Raw genomic sequence first — 23,789 nt, 5'->3', positions numbered from 1 at the left:
ATTAAAAATAGAAATACTATACAATCCAGCTATCCCAGTACTGGGTATTTATCCAGAGAACATGAAATCAATGATCCAAAGAGATTTATGCACCTCTATGTTCACTGCAGCATTATTCACAATAGCCAAGATGTGGAAGCAACCCAAGTGCCCTTCTACAGATGAATGGATAAAGAATATGCGGTACATATATACAATGGAATATTACTCGGCCATAAAAAAGACAAAATTGTCCCATTTCCAACAACATGGATGGACCTTGAGGGTATGATGTTAAGCAAAATAAGCCAGACAGAGAAAGACAAACTGCATGATTCCACTCTCATGTGGAAGGTAACAAATATGTGGATAAGGACAACAGACTGGCAGTTACCAAAGGGGAAGGGGGTTGAGGGGATGGGTAAAAGGGGTAAAGGGGCACATATGTATGGTAATGGACAAAAATTAGACTACTGGTGGTGAGCATGATGAAGTCTATTCAGAAATTGATAAATAATAATGTACACGCAAAATTACGCAATGTTATAAACCACTATCACCTCAATAAAATTACTGGGGAAAAAAGAGACAATATATTTTTTACTTCAGTGGATTGTAAGCAGGGATGAACCTCTGAATTACTTAGAGGAGATTTTGAAGACACATGCCTACTCCTGATACAGACTCAGTAGTGTGGGTAGAGCCAGGCTTATGAGAACCACTGCTGTGGCCATGTAGCTCTAGAACCTAATGCAGTGAGTGCTCTGCACACTGCAGCAACTCAAAAAGACAACTTGTCACCTTACTATTCAATAACCTCTCATTGTTGTGCAGACGAAATCCTCTATTTTTTTATATTGAGTTTAGAGAGAAACTTAAGCTCGTCCTTTGCTACTCTTCAGGTAAAAGCATCACATCAGAGAAAAATAATATCACAACACCCCCCTAAATGTCCCTTTCCCTACCACCACCTGTCTGCTTTCAGTTCACTTTCACTCTGGTATCAGAGAAATCTTCCTAAAGAACAACTCTGAGTGATGTGATCATCACTCATAGCTGAAAAACACACAACAAACAAAATGTGATTCCCTAGAGGCAAAATAAAAAGCTAGACTATTTATCATGGTGTTCAAGGCTTTCACAATCTAAGCTCAATTTACCCATTTTCAACTCTATCTTCTCTACTCCTCACCTCTCCCCAGTCTGTCTGTCTGTCTCGTTCACACACACACCAGCCTTACTGAAACCTTCGGATTGCTCCGTTCCTATTGCTCCATTCCTATTTGCTTGCCTTCTCTGGGCTTGGAAAGTACATACCTTATTTCCTACCCTATCCCTTATCTCCGCCTACTGATCCATCCTTTATGTCTTAGTTCAGATGCCTTCTCTGCATGAAGGCTTCCCTCAATAGCCCCACTTATTATTACAAGAACTTATCACAAGGCTGAAAGAGACCTTAGAGATCTTCTATCCGGTCGAGCGGTTTTTAAACTTTTCTGTTAAGCAGCTGGATTCTTATAAAAATCCTCAAGGAACCTTGATGCTATATACATTTAAGTCTTTGCTGTTTTAACAAAGCCTACAACACTGATCCAATTCAACCTCATTTTAAAAACAGGGAAAGGAGGGGCTGGCCCCAGGGCCAAGTGGTTGGGCTCCTGTGCTCCTGGCACGGGGTTTCACTGGTTCAGATCCTGGGCGCGGACATGGCACCGCTCACCAGGCCGTGTGAGGTGGCCTCCCACACAGCAGAGCCAGAAGGACCTACAACTAGAATACACAACAATGTACTGGGGGCTTTGGGGAGAAGAAAAAAAAAAAAAGAAAAGATTGGCAACAGATGTTAGCTCAGGTTCCAATCTTTAAAAAAAAAAAACAGGGAAAGGAGATCTACAGAGAGAGGTGACTTGATCAATGTCAAGTTAATGACTGAGGTGAGGTACTCCTAGGCACTTTCATTTAACAAATATTTACTGAGCACCTACTATGTGCCAGGCACTGCTCTAGACCCCTGCTATATATATATACAGCACTGAACAAAAAAGACACATTGTTTATAAATGATCCCTACCCACATGGTGCTTACATTCTAGCAAAGGAAAGAGATAAACATTATAAATTAAATATACGGTATTTTAATTATAAACAAAATAAAAGATATAAATAAAATATATAGTATGCTAGTGATGAGGACAAAGGAGAAAAAAATAAAACAGCAAAGCGGAGAATATGGTACTTTAGACAAACTAGCTAGGGAGGATTTGCATTTGCCAGATTACATTTGAGTAAAGACCTCTAGCCATGCAGACATATCTAAGGAAGAACATTCCAGGCAGAAAAAAGCCTGTGCAAAGACTCTAACAGGGAGCTTGTCTGATATATTCAAGGAAAGCAGGGAGGCCAGTGCGGTTCAAGTATAGAAAATAAGGAGAGTAATAGGAGGAGGAAGAGTACTAGAAACTAATGGAGAGCCTCAGTGTCTCAAGACATTTTGAGTAGATGAGTCTTAAGATTTGATGGCTGTACTTGCACCCCTATGTTCACTGCGGCGTTATACACAATCGCCAAGACTTGGAAGCAACCTAGGTGCCCATCAAGGGACGAATGGATAAAGAAGATGTGGTATCTATACACGATGGACTACGACTCAGCCGTAAGAAATGACGAAATCCGGCCATTTGTGACAACATGGATGGAGCTTGAGGGTATTACACTGAGTGAAATAAGTCAGAGGGAGAAAGTCAAATACCATATGATTTCACTCATAAGTAGAAGATAAAAACGACAAAAAAAAAAAAAAACCACATAGCACTGGAGATCGGACTGGTGGTTACCATTGGGGAAGGGGGGAGGAGGGAGGGCAAAAGGAGTGATTAGGGTCACGTGTGAGGGGATGCACTATCATTAGTGTTCGGGTGGTGAGCATGATGTAATGTATCCAGAATTTGAAATATGATGTACATCCGACAAAAATAAAAATTAAAAAAATAAAAATAAAAATAGAAAAAAAATTCAGTTCTCTCATGAAAAAAAAAAAGATTTGACTGCTGTGCTGAAAACACACTGCAGAGAGGCAAGGACGGAAGCAAGGAGAACCAATGCAATAACCCAGAAAAGATGATAATGACTTAGACAAAGGAGGCAGCAGAAAAGGAAGCTATGATCAAATTATGGATGTTTTTGAAGAATATCCAAAAAGATTTTTGAGTGGAAAGTGGATTGTGGAAGAAACAAAGGCTTCAAAACTCCATTTTTGGGAACTGGAAGACTGCAATTGCCAAAACCAAGATAGGAAAGACTACAGATGGCGATGGTTTGGCATTGGGGAATTATCAGGAGTTCAGCCTTGAACACATTGAGCTTAAGACGCTCATTAGCTATCCAAATGGAAATGTCAAATGGTTATATTGTCCTGAAGTTGCATACATAGGCCTGAAGCCCAGGGTAGAGGTCTAGGCTGGATATATAAATCTGGGAGTTATTAACATATATATGATTTTAATGCATACATGATATTAAAGCCATAGATAAAAAAGATGACAATGACAAACTCTTGGGACACTCCAATATTTAGAGGTAGGGGAGATGAGGTAAAACTAGGAAAGAAGGCTAAAAAGGAGTACCCAGAAACGTAGCAGGAAAACAAGGCAAATGTGGTATCATCCTGGAATTCAAGTGTTTCCAACAGGAGGGACTGAGCAATTGTGCCAAACGCTGAAGACAGATCACATAAGATGAAATCTGAGAAAAAAGCGACAGTTGAATTTACCAACACATATGTCACTGTTGATTCTGAAAGAAGAGTTTTCATGGTGCAGTAGAAGTAAAAAGCAAACAAACAAAACATCTAATTACAGAGAGCTTAAGAGAGAACAAGAGGGGCCGGCCTGGTGGTACAGTGGTTAAGTGCGCATGTTCTGCTTCGGCGGCCGGGGGTTCACTGGTTGGGATCCCAGGTGTGGACACGGCACCACTTGGTAAGCCACGCTGTGGTAGGCATCCCACATATAAACTCGAGGAAGATGGGCACGGATGGTAGCTCAGAGCCAGTCTTCCTCAGCAAAAAGGGAGGACTGGCGGCAGATGTTAGCTCAGGGTTAATCTTCCTCAAAAAAAAAAAAGAACGAGAGGTGAAAAACTAAAGATAGAAAGTAATTTTGCTGTGGAGAGGGCAAGAAAAGATTTTTGGGGGGGGAGGGAGGGCTGTTGTTTAAGAAAAGCAGTGCCTTTTCTACTGCCCAGAACATTCCATTTAGTATGGATGTTAATTTTGTACCAATCTGTCTCTGCATTGATAAACCAGTAATCCACTTGAGGGCAGGAATTTCTACAAGCAACTGTGACTAGACAACTTACTTCACACAACTACGGTATCTCAGTTTCTTTTCTTGTAAAATATTGGGAGAGTCTAGAGATCTGCTCATTTTGAAGATCCACTTCACTTCTGACATTTTATGGCTCTAGAGCCTCTCCAAGCCCTCTGAATAGTGTTTGAGGACTGAGAACAAAAATTACATTAAGGCTACATTTAAAAAAGAAGTCTCCTCATCAAGTTTTAAAGTATTTTATTGAAAGAAATACATAAAATTGTCAGATATTCAGAATAACCAGAAATTGTATAAGTTCCTCCAAAATTCAATTACACTTATTACACTTTGCTAATAAATGGGGGTGGGGGAAGGCTCATCTTAATACATCAAACCTCCACACTTTAAAAAAAAAAGAGACATCTGCCATTAGTAAAATTTAAGACAATATGCTAGACGACAAGCCTCTTATTTTAAACTAGCCTGATTTAGACTACGTCTACTTTTATTTGATATTTATTACTAATCTATAAAACAAATTAAAGACCCTGCTTACAAGGAGATTAAGAAGCAGCTTAGTATCATGGCTTTAATTCTCACTAACAGATGCACGAGATGTCAATTCATAATTGTTTGTGGACTGATGATTTACTTGGCTTGACTTTTTGCTTTAGGACTAAATCATAGAATGCTCAGCCCCGAAGATTAAAACCCAGCAACATGAAAAAAATTACCTTGCTATTATTTTTGCCCTCTAATAAAAAGAAGAACCAAATATAAACAGAAAAGTAGGGGAATTTTATGATATGTTAAAGAAACAAGAACTTCAATTTCTCTTAATTACATCGCTGGTAAAAATAGAGAATGAAGAAACTAACATTAGCAACTACCCATGAAGTCCAAAAACATGGGCTTTAGAGTGGATGACCCATGCTTGAGTCTCAACTCGACTACTAACTAGTTGTGTGACCTCGGGCTACTTAAACTCACTAAGCCAATGTTTTGACTATAGTTGTAGGTGTATGGATTAGGAGGAGGCTGTGACTATAAAGAAAGAGCATGAGAGAGTTTTGAGGGATGATGGAATTGTTCCGCATCTTCATTATGGTGGTGACTACACAAGTTTATACAAGTGTCAAAATTCACAGAATTGTATACTGATAAAAAAGGTCAATTTTACTTTACGATAATCTTAAAAATAAAACAATTTTTTTAAAACTCCAATAGCCCCAAAACTCATTACTCCAGTTCATAATCACGAGAAAATATCAGACAAAGTCATATTGAGGGACATTCTGCAAAATATCTGACCAGTACTCTTTAAAGTGTCAAGGTCAAAAAAGACAAGGAACCATCACAGATTTGAGAGGATTAATGAGACATGACAACTAAGTGCAATGTGCTATATCCTGGATGAATCCTGGAGAAGAAAAATAATATTAGTGGGAAAACTACGAAAACCCTAATAAAGTCTATAGTTAATAGTATTGTACCAATGTTAATTTCTCAGTTTTGATCATTTTACTGTGATTATGTAAGATGTTAAAATCAGTGGAAGCTGGATGAAGAATATACAGGAACTCTGTACTATTTATGCAATTCTTCTGTAAGGCTAAAATCATTTCAAAGTAAGTTAAAAAAAATTAAATGCCAGAATCTTTAGGAAAAAGTAAGGTTTGCAATAATTTCATAAAGCAAAAATACATTATGTCTTTCTCTTTCAAAAGCAAACCAAGGCCATCCTGCGTATTTTGATTACTTTAGCCTAAGTTTGATTTACCTGGTATAGGTTTTACATACTCTGAGATCATATATGTTACCTGAAAGGGATAAAACAGATTCTACCATAAATATATGATTTATTAGCCGTGCTCACTTCCAGTGTATATGTTTATAACTTTAAAAATTCTATCAACATTTGACTTCCCAATTCAAGAATGGTGTCTTTTTTTTTTTAAAGGAATTTCTCATAGAATTTCTTCTTATTTTTACTAAAAGAAAAAAAAAATCCTTCAACAGCCTACCAGCACCCACAGAATAAACTTCAATACAAGATATTTTTGCATCTTGATTTTGGTCTACCATATTATAGCCTCACCTGTAGCCATTCCACCTCCCAACATAAAGCCTATAATCCCAGCTTTGCTGAAATCATTAATTCAGAGCATGTCATGCTTTCTAACTCCACATTTGCTGGCCTTCCCCACCCAGTGAATCGTCTGCAAAGCCTTTCTCTTCTCCACCATTACAAGGAAAAACTGGTCACATCCTCCTTTGTGCTCCCACAGTATTTTGCAAACGATCTAACAGATGCATGAATCACACTGTTTATCCAGTCATACCCACATTTATGCATTGCTACAGTGTGCAAAGCACTCTGGTAAGTTTTGGGGACCTAAAGGCCAATTGATTTCTTCATAACTCTTCCTGCCTACTCTGCTCAAATATACAGTGCTCGAAATACGGTGAAGAACACTGTATTTTTTTTTCATGTGTTTACATGTCTCACTGGTCATTTATTTCAGCCTGATAGCATTCCTGATCACAAAGTTGTTTAATAAATATTTGCTGAACGAAAACATTCAGAAGTTCAACTAAATATTGGCTCAATGATAAATCTGTTGATTTCACACAGTCCATACCATTCTCAGGTCATTTCTCTATAAGTTTAAATTACACAAAAAGCAAAGCCCCTTTCTCATTTCCTGAATAGTCCAAATTTGATGAATAGGTTGGTTAGGCTCTGTCTGGCAGCCCTGTTGGGGGATCACGTCCATGGTAGTAAAGCTCTGCACTTGTTAAGAGAGACCAGCTTCTGGATTAGTCCCAGGGTTCACACCTGAACATCACACAATGTTAATAGACTATGAATAAAATTAGAGACAGAGAAGGGGTGGGAGGAGATGACAACCATAAAGAAGAAAAACCCCCATTAGATTAGGACTGATTTTCCCATCATGGCCTTCTCCTTCAACTTTTGGTTTTACGTCCCTTTCAGACTTTTACTTAGACAGCCTCCTGTCAATAAACTTCCCAAATTAGAAGCAAAGCTAGTAAACATTTCAGTAAAAAGGAATATTCAGCTAAGGTATTTAGCCTACAGGCTTCATTTATTCATGTTTCATAACACCATACAGATGGAACAAATAAGGACTTCTTTGAACTCACATTTTACTAGCATCACAAAGGATACCTTCTAGCTGTAGCTAAGCTGCTCTGCTGCTCTTCTTCCATACTTGAAACCATACCATTGATACAAACGAAACTTTAAAACTTACAAGTATTTTAGATTTACAATCATTTTAGGAACTATTTCTTGGACATATACAATGCTCTAAGTATTTTAATGTTCTTGAATTTCCACCCCCAGGTCTCACTCCTGAACTCCAGATTCTTCTATCCAACCTGACATCTCCCTTCAAATGTCTGACAGTCTTCTCAAACTTAACCTGGCCAAACCTGAATTCCTGATCTTCCCTCCAAAGCCTACTCCACCTACAGTTTTCTCTAGTCATCTTGGTGGTGATTCAATACTTCTAGAGGCTCAGACCAAAAATTTTGGCTCTTGACTCCTCGTTCTGTCACATATTCATACCTAATCTGTCAGGAAATCCTGTTGATTCAACCTACACATAGAATCCTAAAACCACTCGACTTCATCATTATTATCATGCCCCAAGTCACTGTCTCTTACCTGCATCACTGCAGTAGTCTAAGTAGCCTTCCTGCTTCTGTTCTTCTCTCCCTACAATCTAGTCTCAAAGCAGCAGCCAGAAGTAATCTTTTTAAAAAGATAAGTCAGACTGTATCACTCTCCTGCTTCAAAATCCTCCTATAGCTCCTCTTTTCACAAAAAAAGAAGTCTTCATAACTGCTTACAAGACCTGCAAGATCCTACCCTGGCCCCAGCCTCTAGATCATATCTCTTACTACTTCCAGCTCTGCTTTCTCCCTTCTAGTCACACTGACCTCTTCTTGCTATCCCATGAACACATCAAGCATTCTTCTCCCCAGGTCTTTGTACAGCCTGTTCTCACTGCCTGGGGAGCTTTTCTGTTAGACAGCCAGGTAGCTAACTCCTTTACTTCCTGTGGTAAACTGCTGCAGTAATAGCTACTAATTTGTTCATACTTACTATATGAAACATGACTTTGCTATTCTCCCATCAAGAGGCAGAGTCTACTTCTCCAGTCCTTAAATATGGGACTGGCCAAGTGATTTGCTTTGGCCAATGGAATAATAAGAAATAAAACATAAGCAGAGGCTTGAAAAGTATAGGCACACAGGGGCTTACTCTCTCTTGCTCCTGCTTCTGCCACCACTAGAGTATGAAAGCCATACAGAGAGGCCCCAGCCATGTGAGTGAAGCTACCCTAAATTAGGTATTTAGTCCCAGCGGAGACAGATCTGATCTGAAGAAATACCCACTTAACCCACAAACTCAGAATCATAGAAAAATAATAATATAGGTAACTAAATCTAGGAATAGATAGATTAAATAGAATATTTTTAAAAAGAGATCTGATACTATTAAAAAAATCTGACACTATATACAAACAGATTATAATAAAAATGGCATCAATAAAAACATTAAATGCTAGTTTTGGAAAAAAAACAAAGAAGGGAAGATTTTCAATAGACAGTATTTGCTAAAGATTTCAAACCACTGCTAATCATTAAAAAAAAATCCCTATATCACATTATTCCAACTAGAGAGTTAAATGTAAAAAAAAAAAAAAGAAAAGAGAAAATATAAACATTTGTATACTACTTGGTAAGAAATGTCTTTCTATGTATGACACAAATGGCAGAAAAAAGATAAGGAAAAGGATGACCTCTGACTACGTAAAAATTTAAAAGCACCATAACCAAAACAAAGGCAAAGGACAAACTAGGAGGAAGATATGACAAAAAATCCTAAAGGAAAAAAAATAGCAAACCTAGTCTTCAGTTTGACTTACACAGGCGAATACATTTATTGAAACTCAGCAAATGCTTTATGAAAAATAAAGTTCTTGCTCCACTTAAAAAACCAAAACTAGAAATCTTAGGCCATATATTGTGGGTGTGTAAGAAAGACAAAAACATAGAACTGCAACAGTCAGCTTATTCTCAAAGAAAAAAGCCTTGGCCTCTTCATCAAAAGACTGACCAACGAACATGTAATTCTGTTTTAAGTTAAAGTAAAATGTTTAAAGTAAAAAAGATTCATGTATTTAACTTTAAGTAAATTTTACCTCAAAAGAAAAAAAACTAAACAAATATTGAAACTATAATCAATAATAAGCATGTTAAAATATTTAGATAGACATGTAATACAGCCTGCAACTTACTTTGGATAGAAGGATAAATGTATGATAAACCAAATATCATAAAATGTTAATGGTAAAATCATGGTGGCGAGTATATGAGTTCATTAAAAAATTTCAAATTTGCTGTGTGTTTAAAAACTTTCATAATAAAATGTGGGAGAAAAAAACACTATTAATTGAATCAAACACTAATAGAAAAACGGGCACTGGACAGGAACAGGCACTTCACAAAAGAAACGTGGCTAAACAGAAGAGATGTTCAACAATGTTAATTCTCACAACCTCAGAGCAGAAAAACGGTACCATTTTTCACCTATTAAGATAGTAAAGAGTAAAATAATTAGAGAGGGTGTAGGGGAAATAAATGGTCTCACACTCTACTCATGAGAGTAAAAGAATTCATTCCAGAAGGCAATTTCACAATCAAAAAAAGCCTTAACGTATCTTTCATGGGGCAGTTTCAGTTCTAGGAATTTATTCTAACAAAATAAATACACATGCAAAGACACAGAAAGACATTCAGCACTATTGTTCAAAACAGTAAAAAGATGGAAACAAACTGTTACATAAATCAGATATTACAGAAACCAAATCTCATTATATGGAACATATCATATTATTCAGTTGTTAAGAATGATTATCTATACGAAGTAGTATAGACATGCAAAAATCTCCACAATACATTTAAGTGAAATATGCAAGTTACAAACAGTACATGTGACCGCACAATCAACATTTGTACATGTCTGGTCCACATCACAATATCTGAAGTAACGGTCAACTAAAAGTTAACAGTACTTATAGTGGCTAGTAAGATTTTTATGTTTTGTATTATTTCTCTTCATTATTCGGTATTTAAGTTGCTTCTATGTGCCTGGCACTGTTCTGTAGACTCAGGATACGGCCAGACCACCTGTAGACCCAGGTAAACAATTGAGGCATAGTCCCTGCCCATGTAGGAAGGAAATCAACAAAGTGACATGAAGGGTGACCAAGGAAACCTACTTTAGATAGGGATGGCCTCTCTGAAAACGTGACAGCTGCTGTGAGACCTGAACGATAAGGAGCCAGCCATACAAAGAGGCTGGGGAGGAATACTATTAGCAGAGGAAGTTATCGAGCAAACAAAGGCAATGTGGTAGGACGAAGCACCTCTGCTCTCAGAGTGCAGGGAGGAAGGAGGACGAAAGGGGTGATTAGACATATGTGTGTAGTGATGGACTGTAATTAGTCTTTGGGTGGTGAACACGACGTAATCTATACAGAAATCGAAATATAAGGACGTACGCCTGAAATTTACATAACGTTATAAACCAATGTTACCTCAATAAAAAGAAAAAGAAAGAAAGCAAGCAGCTAGAGAAGTACTTATCCTGAACATGTATCACTTTTATAATCAGGAAAAATGATCAAGCTAGTTTCACCCTAAAAAACAAAAAACCTTTACCACTACCTCAATCATACAGGCAGATAAAGTTTTGAAGATCTTCCCTTGCTAAGTGCTTGACATACATATCTCATTTAATCCTCATGATAGAGCTATTAAAGTGCATTCAGAAGACTTCAAAGTAGAGCATTTTTAGGGCAATAATTCTCCAAAGCCAGTCCACAGAACAGACGCATGAGAATCATCTAAACAGGCACTCAGGACACATGCACGTGCGCATGCACACACGCCCACACACACTCCTGAGTCCTACATGCACATGCTCCTGAGTCCTACACCTAAGATTCAAATTTAGTAGGTCTTAAGTGGACCCAGAATTCTCTATTTTTTACTGCCCAGATGACCAGAAATTAGTATAGTGACAAACAGACCTTCGTACCTCAACAAGCCTGACTGCACCTGTATGTATATGGTCCCAGAATACCATATCTAGATTAAGTCAGTGGCAAGGTCATATTTGTGTTTAGCACATACTATTTAGGGAATCAGCAAGGTGTGTAATATATTTTTCAAATATTTCATAGCTCTAAACAAGGTTTTTGGGTTTTTTTTAAAGATTTTATTTTTCCTTTTTCTCTCCCAAAGCCCCCCAGTACACAGTTGTGTATTTTTAGTCGTAGGTCCTTCTAGTTGTGGCATGTGGGATGCCGCCTCAGCATGGCTCGATGAGCAGTGCCCTGTCCGTGCCCAGGATTCGAACCAACGAAACATTGGGCCGCCTGCAGCAGAGCGTGCAAACTTAACCACTCAGCCACGGGGCCAGCCCCTAAACAAGGTATTTTTTAAATTCAGGCTTTACCTTAAAAAAACGCCAAACTCTATGATTTGACACCCCAAATGTCACACACCCCCCCCCAACCACATCAACCATTCTTTCTCACTCCCTTCACAGACAAACTTTCTCAAAGATTTGTCTATACTCCATTTCTTCATTTCCCACTCATTCTTTGACTCATTCTAATCTAATCTAATCCTGCCCCTATTCTGCCACTGAATCTGTTCTAACTAAAGTCAATGACCACACAGTGCTAAACCCAATTAACACTTTCAGAACTTGTTTTGTTAGACCTAATAAATGCTCCCTTCTGGTTTTCCCCCAATTCTGGACTACTTTCCTCAGTCTTCTCTGCCCCACCTCCTCTACCTCACCACTCAACACTGGAGGTCTTCAAGGTTCAGTTGAAAGCCTTCTTCTCACTCCAGACTCTCCCTGAGCAAATTCCCATTTCTAGGGTTTCAACTATTAAGTCAGAGTAAACAAATAAAACTCACCTCTGCTCAATTACCCTTGACAATTCCCTTAAATTCACCCTTGAAATACATTTTACCACATTAACCGGCCGCTTTGGCAACCCATATATCCTCTAACTAAATGTCATAGAACCATTTTTCCCTCTGACATTCAAGCACCAGATCAAGTAGATAATTTATAGTTAAAGGCCACAGTGTACAAAAAGATACATAACTTTTCTCCTTACTTCCACTCCATTCCACTTCCATACTCTCTGGCTTAAAACTCACGAAGGTCTGCCCATTCTGCTTCAGATTAAATTCAAAATCGTTAACTTGGGCCTATAATGCTTCATACGACCTGAAACTTACCATCCTCATCTCCCATCACACTGCACTACGATACAGCCCTCAGGACTTTCTTTCATTTCCCAAAGTATTCCCTTCTTTCCTGCTTCGGAGCATTTGCAAAATGCTACTTCCTCAGCCTCCCCTCCCTTTCCATTCCTTTCTCTCCTAGCCAATGTTTACTCACCCTTCTAGTCTCTATTTACGTGTCATTTCCTTAGGGAAGCATTTTCAATATAGCCCTTTCCACCTACTCTGTGGGGGTCACCCTGTCATGCATGTACATAACACTCAACACACTGTTTACTTGTTCACAATGTCTGTCTTCCCCACTAAACTGTAAGCTTCATGAGGATCTTGTCTGCTTTTTTCATTGTTATACCCCCAGCACCTAACACCTGAATACAAATTAGTTACTTCAATCTCATTACATATGCTTTTTACATTCTTACAATTTGCATATCCAAATATAAATTCAAATTTGCCTTTTTAAAAAATTGGGGTGGAATACACATAACATAAAATTTACTATCTTAACCATTTTTAAGTGTACAGTACAGCAGTAATAAGTACATTCATAATGTTGTGCAACCAATCTCCAGAACTCTTATCATCTTGCTAAACTGAAACTCTATACCCATCAAACAACTCCCCATTTCCCCTCCCCTCAAACCCTGGCAATCGCCATTCTACTTCTGACTCTATGACTTGGATTACTCTAGGTACCGCATATAAGTGGAATCATGCAGTATGTCTTTTTGTGACTGGCTTATTTCATTTCGCATAATGTCTTCCAGGTTCACCCATGATGTAGCATGTATCAGAATTTCCTTCCTTTTTTTTTTTTTTTGAGGAAGATTAGCCCTGAGCTAACACCTGCTGCCAATCCTCCTCTTTTTGCTGAAGAAGACTGGCCCTGAGCTAACATCCGTGCCCATCTTCCTCTACTTTATATGTGGGACGCCAGTCACAGCATGGCTTGCCAAGCGGTGCCATGTCCACACCCGGGATCCGAAACGGCAAACGCCGGGCCACCAAAGTGGAATGTGCGTACCCAACCGCGGTGCCACTGGGCCAGCCCCAGAATTTCTTTCCCTTTTAAGGCTGAAAAATATTCCACTTAAGAATATACCATATTTTGTTAATCCATTTAGCCATTAACGGACACCTGGGTTACTTCTGGCTCTAGTGAATAATGACACTATGAAATGGGTGTACAAATACCACTTTGAGACTCTGCCTTTAATTCTTTTAGGTATATAGCCAGAAATGGAGTTGCTGGATCAGACGGTAATTCTACTTCTAATTTTTTCAGGAACTGCCATACTGTTTTCCATAGTGGTCGCAGCATTTGACACTCCCTCGAACAGTACACAAGGGCTCCAATTTCTCCACATCCTCGCCAACACTTGTTATTTTCTGGGTTTTTTAATAGTAGCCTCCTAATGAATATGAGGTGGTGGATTTGCTTTCATATAAACTTCATGCACTTTCTTTCTTCCTACAAACATGTGGTAAAAAACCCTTTTAAAATATGGTCCATAAACTAACAAAAGACATTCTAGAAAGTATTGAAAATGGAAAAGAAGAAACAGCCTTTCAAAGCAGGATTTTAAGGAACAGTAAAATTGTGGTTCATGTGAAATGGCAAAAAAAAAACCCAGAGGAGAACAAATAAAGGAAAAGCATTCCCACTCATATCTGAAATTCCCTCATGTCAACTGCCTGCTTGGAGTTTCGAATTCCTCAAGCCTATGTTCTGCCTTCCATCAGGATACTTCCCTCACCGCAGCCCCACCTGTGTGCTGGGACTTTGCCTGTCAATCCCTTCCTATCATACTCTCCCTTTTTACTTCAACTCCTGCAACTGAGTCAGTGCCTGCTCTTCTCAGTGGGTGACTGAGTGGCAGGGCCCCACCCTTTCCAGTTAATAGGATCATCTGTGTCCCTCAGCATAAGAGGGTATCAGTGATAAACACAGATGTTAGGAAAGCTAGGACAAAACAAATCCCATTACAACCTAGAAAGCTTGAATTAAATGCTTAATTAAACCTGGAAACAGATAAAAAGCTTCACATAAAGCAATATATCAACACATCCTAAATAAGAAATGTATCCTGGACTTGGGATTTTGAATCCAAAAGAAACTTTAACTAAATTAAAAGATTAAATAACAAATAAAATTTTAAGACTATCTAGAAGGACTCTCTGGATCTAGAAGTCACTAGCTAAGCACCTTCCTAGAGATCTAAAATAAAGCAATAAAAAAGGTCTTAAATCAAACATATTTTTTATTTAATAGTGAATAATTTGCATTCAAAAATAAAAGATCTATTAAAATTTGTGCGCACACACACAATACACAAAACTTATGAAACAGTTGTTATTGCTTTATCAAAATTCAAGTCATCTATGCTGGAATTACTTTTCAAAGACCAAAATGCTCTATACTTAAATTTGTGAAAAGGAACCCAGTTGTGAAAAGTAAAAGGGAATGCTAACCAGCATTAATCCTAAAACAGTCACCATTCTAGCATAAAAAGGCAGATACTGTGTGATAAAGTTTCTTAAGTGTACGTTAAATAATAAACTAAAAATTTCTTTATGTAAGTTCAATGTCACAGTTTTAAAAACAGTATGATAATGAAATCATTCAAGAAAGTCAGAAAACAAATACATCTCTAACTTTATTGGCTCTTTGTCCGAATACTTAGGAAAGGAGCAAACAGACCATGAAGTATTTTGAAAGTTACTTTCCTTAAACAATATCTAAATAATGCTGTTTTTCATATGGCAGGGACCTCATGGACCCAGATAAACATGTGCATTTTCATCATTCATAGTCTACCTCGCTTAAAATTACACAGTATACATCAACTGTGTAAGATATAAATATAGCCAAAAATAATTTAGAAAAGTCACCCACAATCCTAAACATTTACTTTGAAAAGGTTAAATAAAACCAAACATTTAAAGTATATTATCATGTCTGTCATGCTACACTTTTGAGAAAAACAAACTCAGAGAAATATTTAAAATTATTAACATTATAACTGAATGTCTCTATTACCAAAATGTAAGGTCCCTAAGGTGCAGAATCAGGCAACTTAAGGGGCTAGGGGTTTAGTTGATACTTCCTCCATTATCTCCCTTAGCCTCAATATCAGATTCAGAAAGAACGCACATTTGCCAACCTCAGAAAGCTGCTTCAGCCCACTTCTGCTTTACTGGTAGCACAAATTTCAAGCACTAAATGGCTACCCCACCCCTCCTGACACCTCAGGGGATACAAGTGTGCACACCACTTACGACATTAGTCTGTACACCGCTCATCTGCTGGGAAGTTTTATTTTGCAGAGTTCAAGATGAAACCATTTCCTGAGTTGCAGAGACCAAGTAAGTCTTTCACAATCACCATTTCATTTTGGTTCAAGCTAGTTTACGAGTTTAATTTGTGAGCAGACTGCCCTTCTAAATAACATAATAAAATCCAAATTGTTTACCTAAACACAATTAAGGCAATTCATCAAAGCATGGGGAATTTCTAACAAAATTCAACTATACAAAAAATGGGAAGGGAAGGCCACTTTCACTTAAGACCAAAAAAGGGCGGGGGGGGGGTTCACATACTTCTCAAGAAATAGAACTCTCAAAGACAATATCATATGTATTATAGAATAGGATAAAAAAATTAGTACAATAGAAGGGACAAAAGACCATTTTACAACAGGACTACATGCCACAATGTTTTAACAAACACACTACTTGATATGAAATTTCTAAAGCAAAGAAATATGCCATCTAAAAGGCATTCTTGAATTTCTCTGCAACTTTTTAAGCTATTGATTGTATTTGAGATTCTGTTTATTTAAAAGCCTCAGAAAAAGTTCAGAAGGCAAACTAATTTCAACTCTCTGTTTAATGAGTATAACCACATACACCAGCATAGAAGAATCATAATCAGTACTAAAACAGTGAATTTCAAATGAATGTTCATTATAATTCTTGAGGGTTTTAGTTCTAAGTTATGTTGTCCACAGGGTGGCAGTCTCACCATCTTAACTTTGTCTCTGGATTCAACATAGAATTTCCGTGTTCAAAAAGCCATACACACATATACATACAGGTGGCCAATAACAATGTACTGTTTGACCAACCCCAGTGGCAAAAATTCCCTGTCCTCTTCCTGCAAAAAAATCTATGCTCCATAACTTCCTTATTTCTTTTAACAATATTTACTTCTTGACATCTTAAATTTTTCCTTCAATATACAACACCTCTTTTATCTGATCCTTTCTATTCTGCTGCCGCCACCTGATTCAGGGAGAGACTAGAGGCAAGGAGAGCTGTTAGCTTATTACTGTACTGCAGGAGACCCCAGTCCTTGGTCAAGGCCTAACCCAGGGAGAGTGGGAGCAGGAACAGGAACGGGAAAATGGGAGTGGACACCAAACACACAATCCTTCCATCCTCCAGTTCATCCTGCACTCTACTACCAAATTAATTTCATTAAAACACTCATCAGGGGCTGGCCCCGTGGCCGAGTGGTTAAGTTCGCGTGCTCCGCTGCAGGCGGCCCAGTGTTTCGTTGGTTCAAATCCTGGGCATAGACATGGCACTGCTCATCAAGCCACGCTGAGGCAGCGTCCCACATGCCACAACTAGAAGGACCCACAACAAAGAATATACAACTATGTACTGGGGGGCTTTGGGGAGAAAAATGAAAAACATAATAAAATCTTAAAAAAAAAAAAAAAACACTCATCAGGGGCCAACCAAGTGGGGTAGCGGTTAAGTTCTTGCGCTCCGCTTTGATGGCCCAGGGTTTGTCTGCTCGGATCCCAGGCACAGACCTACACACTACTTATTAACTCATGCTGTGGCAGGCGTCCCACATATAAAATAGAGGAAGATGGGCACAGATGTTAGCTCAGGGCCAATCTTCCACAGCAAAAAGAGGAGGATTGGTGGCAAATGTTAGCTCAGGGCTAACCTTCCTCAAAATAAAACAAAACAAAGAAACAAATAAACAAAAAACACATCATATAACCAGAAATCCCTTCTCCTAGCTAAGTAAAATCCTTATCCCAAATTCAAGCAACTTCACAATCAGAACCTTCCAAAATCTCCTATCTATATGTTCTGCATGAGTCAAGGGGATTTGTAAAATAAACTTCACTTGAAATAGACCTTCAACTTCATTCATTCATTCAAATATTTTCCGAACGCTCACCGAGTACCAAGCACTGCTCCAAGCGCTGACGATACAGAAGGGAACAAGACAAAGTCCCTGCTCCAAAATTATTTCCTGACTGGACAGTGTTGGGTGGAGAGCTGTTAGAGGGAGAGGGATAAGCCCCCAGGCTCTTCCAGCTTTCTGCAGGTAAAGGATAAAGTTCTTCCCAAGCATGGGCCACTGGAGGAAGCACATTAGGGGTTGGGGGGATGATAAAAGACACAAGAGGAGATCTGGCAGCACTGACATTGTCTGCTCAGACCCTAATCTATTTTTGCAGCGTTATTTCCCACTCCTATCCTACTTGTACCCTCAATTCAGCCAAAATGTGCTAGCCACTGTTAATGTGCGTCTGCTCCTGCTTGCTTTCTTCTTAATGCCTTGCCTCCCACAACATCATTATCACCAGCAAAAGCCTCACCAGCCTTCAAGGCCCATCTGAAATGCTGCCTCCTCGAGGCCTCTCCCCATCCCCTTTACACAAATCCAGATGTAATATTGTGCAGACCTTCAAACCCTTATGACCCGTGGCTTAATCCCCTCTGAGCATTTATCACACTGTGCATTGTATCATAATTATCTGTATACCTTAACCTCCATCAGTCATTTACTGAGGACTTGCTATATTCCTGGACTATCTAGGAGCCAGAGTTGCAGTGTTAAATTATTCCATCATTATTTTTAAACATTTAACATCCAAACGATAAATGTAAAATGTAGAGACAAAATATTCTATATGCTTTTTATTGCTTCAATCTTTTTTTAACAGTTTTGTTGATATAATTTACATACCATAAAGTTCACCCATTCAAAGAGGAGAATTCATTTTTTTAGTATATTTACAGGTATACAACCATCATCATAATCTAATTTAGAATATTTTAATCACCCTAAAAAGAAACATTGTACCTACATCAGCATTTCCTCCCCACCTCCTGTATCTGCCCCTCTCCATTCCTAGCCAAACATAATCTATCTTCTTTCTCTACAGATTTGCCTATTCTGGACATTTCATACAAACAGAATCATACAAAATGTAGTCTTTTGAGCCTGGCTTCTTTCCCTTAGCATAATGTTCCTCAGATTGATCCATGTTGTGGTATGTATCAGTACTTCACTCCTTTTTATTGCCAAATAATACTTGATTGTAAGGATACATCACATTTTATTAATTCTTCATCAGTTGACGGACATTTGGATTGTTTCCACTTTCTGCTTATGAATAATGCTACTATAAATATCTGTGTACAAGTTTTTGTGTGGACATAGGATTTAATTTCTCTTAGATATGTACCTACGAGTGGAACTGCTGGGTCATATGATAACTCTATGTTTAACATTTTGAGAGAACTGCCAAACTTTTTTCCAAAACGACTGCACCATTTTACATTTCCACCAGCAATGATGAGAGTTTCAACTTCTTTACTATTGTTTGAATCTTATAGAACAAGAACACACCATACAATATCCTTACCCTCATGGAACTTCTAGTGGAATAAGACGAGAAATAAACATCTTAATTTCAGATAATGAGAAAATAAAACAGGGTAAAGTAACCAGAAGAAAAGGGAGTCCATAGCCAGGGAGGTCAGAAAAGACCTCTCTGAGAAGGTAACATTGACCTGAGATGTGAAGAGCAGGAAGGGGAATATTCCAGTAAGTGGCAACAGCAAGAAATAAAACTGAGAAAAGAACAAGTTTGGCATGTTCAAAGAACAAAAACGAAGCCAATTTGGCTGAAGTAAAATGAAAAGGCAGAGAAGGTAGGAGACAAAGGTGGGGAGGTAAGTAGAGGCCAGATAACAACGGGCCTCAGAGACCATGGTGAGGTCTATGGATTTTAAAATGCCATCATCATTTTTTAATCCCTTATGTTTCTTTAAATACAGGTGTTCATCTATGCAAACATTTATGAACTGTCACATATCTTCTGATTGCACGCAATAGTAGCATTCTATTTTGTGGCCCAAGAGAGAACACCTAAAACATGCTAGCAATGGTGTTTTTATTTATTTTTTTTTAAAGATTTTATTTTTCCTTTTTCTCACCAAAGCCCCATGGTACATAGTTGTATATTTTAGTTGTGGTTCCTTCTAGTTGTGGCATGTGGGATGCCGCCTCAGCATGGCTTGATGAGCACTGTCATGTCTGCGCCTAGGATCCGAACTGGCGAAACCCTGGGCCACCAAAGCAGAGCACACAAACTTAACCACTCGGCCACAGGGCTGGCCCCCAATGGCATTTGAGTAACAAGACACAAACATATAAATTAATCCTCACACATTTATCACCTAGTCTTAACCAATTTAAGGTGTATGCCTTACGGACAGTACCTAGCAGCTCTGTCTTAGAATATTAAGGTCATTTTCAATAAAGCAAGCAAATAAGAACATTGCAGATCATTCTCATAATTTAAACCTAGACTTCATTCTTTTTTTTTTTTTAAGATCGGCCCTGAGCTAACATCTGTTGCCAATCTTTTTTTTTTTCTTTTCCTCATAGCTCCCCAGTATGTAGTTATATATTCTAATTTTAGGTCCTCTTAGTTGAGCTATATGGGACACTGCCTCAGCATGGCCTGATAAGCAGTGCTAGGTCCACACCCAGGATCCAAACTAGTGAAACCTGTGGGCCACACAAGCGGAGCGTGTGAACTTAACCACTCATCCATGGGGCCAGCCCCTTGATTTCATTCTTTTAAACTGAATTCTAATTAATTGACTGCTTTTCTTCATTATATTAATTAAAAATCAATATTCAACTGCTAAACATAAAAACTATGGGCACAGAATATTCTACATGTTTCTATACTATTTGAATCTTTGAAAACAAGAATTTTTCGCATATTATTGCTAAGTTTGGTTCTTTCAAAGAGACAAAAATGTTTTTGTAACTCTAATGACATAAATGCCACTCCCTTGATAAAAGAAACTGTCACCTAGTCAAGTTAAAATTCCCTTCTATGGTTCCATCTTGATCTCCCTTGGCTCTCCCTCCAGGCACTGTGTGCTCCTGCCCAACCAGACTACTTGCCAGCCTCATACTTGTCCCCCCCTCCACCCCAGCCTTATGATACACATCCCCCACCAGGAGAAATCCAACCAGTTCTTCAAGGTCCAGGACAAACACTCTCTCCTCCAAGTCTCTTTTTCTGCCCTCTCCCCAGAGTAGAGCTGATTTCTCCTTTCTGTGCTCCTGTAGCACTTCTGCACTCAGATGTTGCCTGACCCTGTCCGCCTGGTACACAATAAATGTGTCTGCTCTTGGACAGAGACATCGTCACAAAACTACTCCCCTCAGTATACCTTAAGTACATAAGAGTAAAGCTATTTGCCACTACTGGATGCTCAGTTGAAAGTCACACCCATTTTAGCATTGTTTGGAACAATAGATACCAAGTCATTACAAAATGCAAAGTCAAGAGTTAAGCCCTCTCCAGAGGCGATTAAGGCAGAGTCGTCTTTCCTTCCAAATTCTGACCTAATTCTTTAGTAAATATTCCTTACTAATGACACGATCCCACTCTTTAAGCGAAATTTTCCACTTTCACTAGCTACTCAAGAATTGCTCAACAATTCTTGCAACTCTTTCTGAAGTTTGTGAGTGATATGTATTATCAAGAATTTATGGCTCTAAACCCAGGGCACAAAGAATGTGAAAGATCTACACAAGGTCATACTGCTAATCACGGGGACAAGATATGATTCCATTCAGTATTCCATCCACAAACCTCCTAACATGAAAAACCTGAACATCAGTTAACTTTCAAAAGCATCTGAGGGTGCTTGGTGTAGAGTAAATGTTGAAATATTTGAATTAATGAAGACGATTTGAAATATTTTAGTCGTGGAAGTTTATTTACGATGTAAAAGTAATTAATCCTGAACCACGCAGATCACATTAACAGATTATTTCAAAACTCACTGTGCAATTAAAATTATAAAACAGTTTGGGGACGCACATAATAGCCAAAACTTCTGCTCTTGTTAATGGCACTGACCAGAAACCCATCCACAAGAGCCACTTTTTCCTCCTTCATTTGCTCCCAGAGGCCTAATAGACGAAACATTACAGCTCACCCCATTTTCTAATTTCAGCTTCCATTTAAGATAACGCTTTTGTTTCATTTACAGCTCACATGCTGCTGACACAGCTGCCCCTTCTTTGTAATAAACACAGGGCTTCTATATTTAAAAATACAGTGAAACTTTGTTAGAACATCCCCTCGCCAGTCTCCGGCCAATTTTCTCTCTTGCAAGCCCCACCTCCACCCCAGGATTTTCTATCAGCGCCGCTCAAAACGTTAGACCCTTTGGACAGTCAAATTTCTTCTTTAAAGACACTTCATCATAGTGATTTTTTTTCTCTACAGGAGGGGGAAAACATTAAACAAAAAAAAAAAGAAAGAAAAAAAGGATTCCTTTTCCCAGAGGCCTTGCCAAGCAAAAGCACTCAAGCCGGTGGCTCTCGAGCCTGCGGGAGTTTGGGGGAGCTGCACCGGCGCCCCCGACGTCAGCCGGGATGACCTCGCAGGCCGGCCGCTGCGGGAGGCCCGGGTGGACACGCGGCCGCTCGGGCGGAGACGGCAGCCGCGCGTACTGGACAGCCTGCCCGCGGGCACCGGGACTCGCCGGCCGCCACGCCGCCGCGCGGAGACCTCCGGCCCGCCCTCGACGCGCGCCCCCTGGGAGGCTGCTTTGTGTCGGGAGCGGGTGGGGATTCCCGTAAACCCCGGGGGACGATGACGAGGGCGACGAGCCGGGCGCGGGCTCCCGGGCCCGAGGACAGGGGGCAGACCCGCCCGCGTCACTTGGGACAGTCGCAAGGGGGCGGCCGAGGAGGGTGTGGGCCCGAGGGGGGCGCTGGGAGCAGATAAGGCGCGGCCCGAGTTAATCATCACCTCCCGAGCGCCTGGAAAAGGACTGCCCGGGGCCGTAGGGCAGCCCCGGGGAAAGCGAAACTCCTTCCCGACGGCTCAGCCCCGCCAGCCCGAGGCGGGAGCACAGAGACCCCGAGCGCGCTCGCTGCTCCAGCCGGCCCCGCGCCGCCCTCGTGGCTCCCGGAGCCGCAGCCCAGGTCACGGCGCCGTTAACAACTACACTAAAGCTTGTTTTGCACAAACTCACCCGGAGACCAGGGCGGGAAGAGCCGGAGCCACTGGAAATAAAATGTTAGTCTCCCCGTGCCGGTTTATTAAAACGCTATGCCGTTCCCATACCGGGAGTCGAACCCGGGCCGCCTGGGTGAAAACCAGGAATCCTAACCGCTAGACCATATGGGAAGCGTTGCTAGAAGCACCGCGGTGACTCACCTGACAAGCGCCAGCGCCGGCCGCTGCCTCGGCTCAACTCGTCGCCGCCACTCGGGCCGCTGCCGCCCGTGCCCACGCGCTCCCGAACGAGGGAACGAGCGCGGCCCGAGCGCGCGGGCGTCGCGGGGACGGGGCGGGGCCGCTCCGCCGCCTCAGGAAAGTTCGGAGGCGAAGCCCAGCAACTCGTAGCCTCGAAACCAGCTGTTTTACTTTTTTTTTTTTTTACTCCGCCAACGGCCCCCAACCTCCGGGTCCGGGTTGCTCCGCTGGTCAAAGTGCGTGCAGACTAGTTGGCAAAAGTTGAGGGCGGCGACGTCTCGGGGAACAGCTGTTTGCGTTCGGGGCGGAGGCGGCGCGCGAGCTCCCTGGCCACGAGCCAGCGAGCCTAGAAGAAGGGTGGAGGTTCTGGATCCCGGGGGTGAGGGAGAGAACAGGCGGGATGACGCGGGGACTTGAGACTTGAGGATCTGTCCTTCAGCTCAGGCCCCGTCGCGCTTTCGCCCCTTCTCGGTGACCTCAACCCCTTTATAGCGACCCCACCTCTCAGGAGCCGGGAGTACCGCCCCTGTAGGGGGAGGGGAGGGGAGGAGATTTCGCACGCGGATTGAGTCGTCTGGGC

General features: G+C 40.3%; 1 protein-coding gene and 1 non-coding gene across 5 annotated transcripts in view; both read right to left on the bottom strand.

Annotated features, from left to right (window-relative positions):
* Window positions 1-23,737, bottom strand: part of ELF1 (E74 like ETS transcription factor 1) — a 108,441-nt gene extending 84,704 nt beyond the window's left edge. The window contains exon 1 of one of the 4 annotated variants that reach the window (XM_070578423.1): window positions 23,171-23,737. The gene's annotated coding sequence lies outside the window, so the exon portion shown is untranslated. Of the gene's footprint in view, window positions 1-22,985 lie in introns of all 4 variants that reach the window. The other 3 variants (XM_070578432.1, XM_070578425.1, XM_070578433.1) reach the window with 3 other exon arrangements.
* TRNAE-UUC (transfer RNA glutamic acid (anticodon UUC)) lies at window positions 23,069-23,140 on the bottom strand. Its single transcript has one exon. It is a non-coding gene; the product is annotated as a tRNA-Glu (tRNA).
* Window positions 23,738-23,789: the final 52 nt, after the last annotated feature.

This window comes from Equus przewalskii, chromosome 16, assembly GCF_037783145.1.
Source record: "Equus przewalskii isolate Varuska chromosome 16, EquPr2, whole genome shotgun sequence".
NCBI classification, from domain to species: domain Eukaryota; kingdom Metazoa; phylum Chordata; class Mammalia; order Perissodactyla; family Equidae; genus Equus; species Equus przewalskii.
Note: the sequence above shows the minus strand (reverse complement) of the source record. Positions and strands in the feature narration are given on the sequence as shown.